This window comes from Narcine bancroftii, chromosome 13, assembly GCF_036971445.1.
Source record: "Narcine bancroftii isolate sNarBan1 chromosome 13, sNarBan1.hap1, whole genome shotgun sequence".
NCBI classification, from domain to species: domain Eukaryota; kingdom Metazoa; phylum Chordata; class Chondrichthyes; order Torpediniformes; family Narcinidae; genus Narcine; species Narcine bancroftii.
The window spans coordinates 65642616-65648896 of record NC_091481.1 but is presented as its reverse complement, the minus strand read 5'-3'; the positions used below and the strand labels follow the sequence as shown (position 1 = coordinate 65648896).

The following is a 6281-nucleotide window of genomic DNA, read 5'->3' as shown; positions in this document are numbered from 1 at the left end:
TACAACCTGATGAAACAGCGTTCTCCGGTCCTCCATGCTAAACACGCGGACACACAACCAGACGCAACACACATCCAGACAAACAGTACATATGCAGGACATGCATTCGTCGAAAAGAAATAAGAAACCTCAGTTGAGCCACTTGGTAATAATTCTTAAAGTTAGAAAGTTGCAAACTTCCCAATTCGTATTTCCATGCCTTCCACCTGTCCCTCCCCACTCACCCCCTCACCATTTTGTTCAGGCTCCTGCCTACATTTTGCTCACACCTTGATGAAGGGCTCAAGTCCGAAACGCTTATCTTTGCTGTATGAAGTTCGCTGCTGGACCTGGTGAGTTCCTCCAGCGTCCTCTTTACTCAGTAACAGGATGGAATGGCAGAACCTGCAGGTCTTTGTGTCGACACCGGAGGGCAGCAAATGGCCAGGCTTGGGCTCCTGCCCTGGGCAGAAGCAACTCGGCGAACCGGCGTGGCTTGCCCCGGACCCTGCGCTCAGAGGGGCGAGGAGTTCAGGGCTGCAGACCTTCAGTGTTGTACGAGGAGGGCCGACCCTGGGTTCTGTGTCCGGAGAGGGGAAGAAGCGTGAACAAGGGAGCGTTTAATGCAATTGCCGCCTGGATTTGTTTCTGCTTCCACTACTCCTCGGTGGGAAGAAAGTGCCTTGTGGACCCTTTAAACGTCCCCTCTCCTAAATTGCAGGCAGGTGGGACTGGTGTGGCTGGGACATTATGGAGGGCATTGGAATGTTGGGCCGAAGGGCCAGTTTCCACACTGCAAGTTACCAATTTTATTTTGCATTCTAAGAACTGAGGCGAAGTTAAAGTAATATTGACTTTTATTAATAGAAAGAATTTGCAAAAGCTAATGGTAGATTCATTTCTGGGGGCAGAATACTTTAAACACTTTAAAACTTTTTGAAACATCTAAATTTTATCATTAAATCCTGCCTGAGATTTTTATTTCCCCCAGCAACCACCTGTCTTGAGACACTCATAGAACAGAGCAGCTTAGGCTCTTCAAGCCCATCTACCCTGTGCTAACCATGATGTCAATTTACATTCAATACAACTGCCTGCACAGCCTGTGGGCGAAAGGGACTCAACAGGCACTGGAATCTACTGAAGGAACAGAGTGGGGGGCAGCATCTGTGGAGGCAGGGGATAGGCATTTCATTCTGAGTCCCTGTATCAGGCCAGTGGGAAGTGAAGAAAGGGAGGGGGTCAGGGACCAGGATGAACCAGACATGGGTGGAGCATCAGCAACCTTATGTACTACACTGTGTCATCTAACCCTCCACCCTTCCCACTTCTGTCCCCACTCCATCCTTCCCACCCCCTCTCCACCCCTTCCCCTCCCTCTCCCCTCCTTCACCCCTTCCCCTTACCTCCCCCTCCACTGCTTTGCCCTCTCCACCGCTCTCCCTGTTCCATCCCTCTCCCCTCTCTACCCCTCCTCTCCTCCCCTCTTGACCTCTCTCCCTCTCCACCTTAGATCACCTGCCTCTCGCACCACCTAACCTCACTTCACCTGCCCATCACCACTCTCCCCCACCTGCCCACCATTGCTCCCCCCATCCCAGTTCCCCCTCCACACGTGGTTCACCTGCCAGCACCCATCTCATCCCTCCCTCTCACTCGTTCTTCAGCCTGCGCCCTGAGTCCTGACTCAGGCTCCCACACCGACACACCAGCTACTCCTTCTGCCTCCACAGAGGCTGTCATGGCCCGAGATTCTCCAGCAGCTGGTTGTTTAACCGACCCATGTGCCTCTGGGCCAGGGTGGGATGGGTCAAGGTGAGACTGTGGCCCACGCTGGTCAAGCCTGCTGCTGACCTGTGTGCATTTGACCCAAGATGAAGCCTGTGGGATGAATCACAATTGTGTATGTGTCCCCATCCTACCTCTGCAGGAGGTCAGGACCACCCCTGATTGAGGCAGAGAGTGGGGGAAAGATTCCAGGGATCTGGGGGAAAGATTCCAGGGATCTGGGGGAAAGATTCCAGGGATCTGGGGGAAAGATTCCAGGATCTGGGGGAAAGATTCAGGGATCTGGGGGAAAGATTCCAGGGATCTGGGGAAAGATTCCAGGGATCTGGGGAAAGATTCCAGGGATCTGGGGTAAAGATTCCAGGGATCTGGGGGAAAGATTCCAGGGATCTGGGGGAAAGATTCCAGGGATCTGGGGGGAAAGATTCCAGGGATCTGGCGGCATCACCACTCAAAGATTTAAATTGGAGCCAACTTTAAATGAACAACACTATAGTAAGTGGCTGCAAGATTCTTCACACTGAACCGCTGACATCAAAATTCATCTTAAAAGTAATAACATTCTCATATTCATTAAATTCATCCATTTTTATGTGGCAATCTCTTTAATCATTGCAGTCCGCAGGCTCCGTGCGATATCCTCATCTCCCTCCTGCCAGCCAACCCCACACTTGTCAGCCTTCTGCTTCCGCGTAACTGCTGCTGAACACGGCCACAGGTAAGACGATGTGTGTCCAAATTTCAACCCCAGTTCAAGTTATTGTCACCTAATTGTGCAAGCACAACCCGATGAAACAGTGGACACACAGCTAAACATAACACACATACTGGCAAACAATACAGGTGTAGGACAAGCATTCATATATACAAATAAGTATTATTTCATGAATATGAGAGTCTCGGATGGTTCGTGTGAGCAGTTCCTTTGGTCGTTCAGCGATCTCATTGCCCGTGGGAAGAAGCTGTTCCTCAGCCTGGTGGGGCTGGCTCTGATCCTCCTGTACCCCTTCCCTGATGGGAGCAGCTGAAAGATGCTGTGTGCGGGGCCGGGGGGGTCTTCACTGACCAGGACGCTCTCAATAGAGCTCCTGCAGAAGTCTGGTGGCCTTGCCCGACACAAAACTTCTCAGGGAGTGCAATTGGTGTGGTGCCTTCCTGACAAAGGAGGAGATGTTGAGTGTCCACGATAGCTCACTGGTGGCCTGAACTCCAAGGAACTTGGTGCTCTCCACTACAGAGATGTTGATGTGTAGTAGAGGGTGGTTGTTCCTGGTCCTCCTAAAGTCCACGATCATCTCCTTCATCTTGACCACTTTGAGACTCAGGTCGTTCCTCTCGCACAAGTTCACGAGATTTTCCTCCTGGTCTCTTCAGCGCGACTCATCGTTGTTGCCGATTGAGGCAACGACGGTTGTGCCATCTGCAACTCGATGGCTCTGTTGGAGCCGGTGATGCCATCATGGGTCAGTAGTGTGAACAGGAGCAGGCTGAGGTGCACCAGGATTGAACTCCATTGCCCCATGGAACCTTCCGGCATAGAATCAGCTGTTTCAGCCCATGATGCTAATTGGCCACCCACTCGTCTCTCCCACACAAACCCCCCCAACCAGATAGCATTAACAAACATCAATCCTCCCGCTTCCTCTTATCATATCCAATTAACACCTTTTGTTTGTTGGTCTAGATCCCACGTGGTCTCAGGGAGAGCGTGCAAACTCCAAATAGACAGCGCCCTGAAGTTGGGATTAAGCTCAGGTCACTGGAGCTGCGGGGCAGTGGCTCAACCCACTGAGCCGGGGAGGGCCCCTGCCTGAAATGAGTCAAGGTCAGGTCCACACGTTGTGCTTTCAAGAGCTGTTCACATCTGAGACAACAAGTGTCTCACTGATGATGGTGGGATTGAATCGTGATTTCACATCAGGCCATGGGGCTGACATTGGTCGCTGTGGGGCAATGGCATCACATTCACCAGTGAAGCCGTGAAGCTTGGAGATCTCTCTGAGACTCACACTGTCCAAGTACACTGGATGGACTCTCTTTTTTCTCTTACTCTCTTTCATTCCCTCTCTCTCCCCTTTCTCTCTTCCTCATCTGCCCCCTTTCTACCCCTCTCTCCTCTCTCCCTCTGCCCCCTCTCCCCATCTCCCCCTCTCTCTGCTCTCTCTCCCTCCTCTGCCCCTCCCCTCTCTCCCCCCTCTCTCCCCCTCCCCTGTCTCCTCACTCTCTTCCCTTCTCCCATTCCTCCCTCTCTCCTCTTCCCCATATCACTTCCCTCTCTCCCCATCTTCTCTCCCCCTCACCTCTGTCCCCTCCCCTATATCTCTCCCTCTCTCTCTTTCCTCTTTTTCTCTCTGCTCTCCCTCCTCTGCCCCTCTCTTCCCCCTTTCTCCTCCTCCCCTCTCTCCCCTTACCCTTCTCTCCCCGCTTCCTCCCTCTCTCTCCTCTTCCCCATATCACTTCCCTCCCTCTCTCTACCCCCTCAACTTCCCCCACATCTCTCTCTCTCTCTTTGAGGGCTGGGCCATCATGAAAGAAGTGAAAAGCATCAGAGAAATAAAAGATTTATTTTGTTTTGCATCTGATTTTGTTGGTGAATAAATCTTCTGAGCTGTGTAACAATGTAAACACACACAGGTTCAGACCATAAGACACGGAGTAGGAATAAGCCATTCAGCCCATCAAGTCTGCACCACCATTTAATCCATTTCCCCACTCAGCCCCACTGCCCGGCCTTCTCCCCATAATCTTTGATGCTCTGGCTAATCAAGAAACTGTCAATCTCTGCTTTAAATACACCTGATGACCTGGCCTCCACATTCGCCTGTGCAACAAATTCCACAGATTCGCCACCCTCTTCCTGAAGAAATTCCTCTGCACCTCTGTTCTAAGTGGACACCCTTCAATCCCAATTAACCTACACACCCTGTATGGACTCATTGGCCAGAATGGCCTGTTACCATGTTCTCTGTTTAAATTAAAAATGAAGAGGTCGGCCTCGCCCGTCAAAATCCTTCAGCAGCCTCCCTTTTTCCTCAACACGACCTGCTTCTCCACCTTCACATCACCTGAAAATTTGGCCACAAAGCCATTCATTCCATAATCTAACTCATTTATATACAACAAAGTGGCCCCCAACACTGGCCCCTGCGGAACACCGCTAGGAACCGGCAGCCAACCAGAATATGAGAGATGCTGGAGGTCTCTCGGTGTCCATAGGAGGTAAAGATATATCATCGACATTTCGGGCCTGAGCCATCCTCAAGGGTTGAGTTTAAAAAAGAGCCAGCCATCTGTACAGGAAGGCAGAGGGAAATGGGAAGAATGAGAGGGGGAGGGGTCCAGACCAACAGATAAGAGATGTTAATTGGACATGATAAGAGGAGGTGAGAATTAATTTTGGCTCTGTGAAAGGAGATAAAGGGAAGAGAGAGAGAGGGGGGAAAAGACAGTGGAACGATGGGGAAGGTGGGGTTGGAGTTTCTAACAGAAACTGTTAATGCCATCCGGTTGGAGGGAGCCCCGCCCCCTTTTCCCACTGAACCAAAAATGATGGTAGAGGGGATTCTGATGAATACATCTCCCCATCCTGAGCTCCCAGCAACAACAAGCTCAAAACAGACAGAAACAGATGCAGCCAGGATGCCCCACCTTTTGCCTTCCACCTCCACAGGGTGAAGGGAGAGGGAGAGAGGGGAAAGGAGTGGAGGGAGAGGAAAAGGGGAGGGAGAAGGGAAAGCAAGGGGAGGGAGAAGGAGAACAGAGGAGGGGGAAAGGGGAGAGGAGGGAGGGAAAGGGAGGAGAACAGAGGAAGGGGAGAGAAAAGGAGAGCGGAAGGAGAGGAGAGAGGAAAAGGGGAGAGGGAGGGGAGGAGAACAGAGGGAGGGGAAAAGGGAGAGAGGGAGAGGAAAAGGGGAGATGGGGGGAAAGGGGGGGAGAGAGAGAGAGAACAGAGACACAAAGTCCTTGAAGCAGTTGTCATGACAACAAAAGTGGTTTTCTGCAGTTTTCTTGGTTAAGTGGGTAGTGGTGGGGCTGTGTACAGCAGGAATGTTAGGTGGGACATTATTCCCTCTGCCTCTGTGGGCTTAATTCTGTGTGGCGTTTGCAATGTAGTCGAAACCTGTTAGGTCTTTCAGCAAACGGAGACGTCGGTGAGAGGAACGCTGCCGACCGGCACATTCCCGGCCTGCAGGAGGACGTGCTGAGGCTTGGTGCAGCCAGCGTGAGGGTGCTGTGGGGAAGGACAGGACTGCAGTCCAGAGACCTCCCATTACCGGGCACTGAGGGGCTGAGACCGAGGGGAAGCCCCCGCATCCAACAGAGAGGGGGGAGTCAGTGCCACAGGGGTGGGCAATGGAACAATGTACAGATACAAAACGAAGGGCGGGAAGAGACTTTGAACGATTTTCCTTTTGTAAAATAATTTATGCGAATCAAGTCTATTTTTGGTTTTTAAAAAAGTTTGCAATGTAGCAACCTGCTGAAGGGAACTTGGGGAGATTGGACCTCACTCA

The 6281-nt window shown here is 51.6% G+C and overlaps 1 long non-coding RNA gene across 1 annotated transcript; it reads left to right on the top strand.

Annotated features, from left to right (window-relative positions):
* The first annotated feature begins 2386 nt into the window (after positions 1–2386).
* LOC138748233 (uncharacterized) lies at positions 2387–4342 on the top strand. The gene is made up of 2 exons (XR_011347888.1): positions 2387–2485; positions 3452–4342. It is a non-coding gene; the product is annotated as an uncharacterized lncRNA (long non-coding RNA).
* Positions 4343–6281: the final 1939 nt, after the last annotated feature.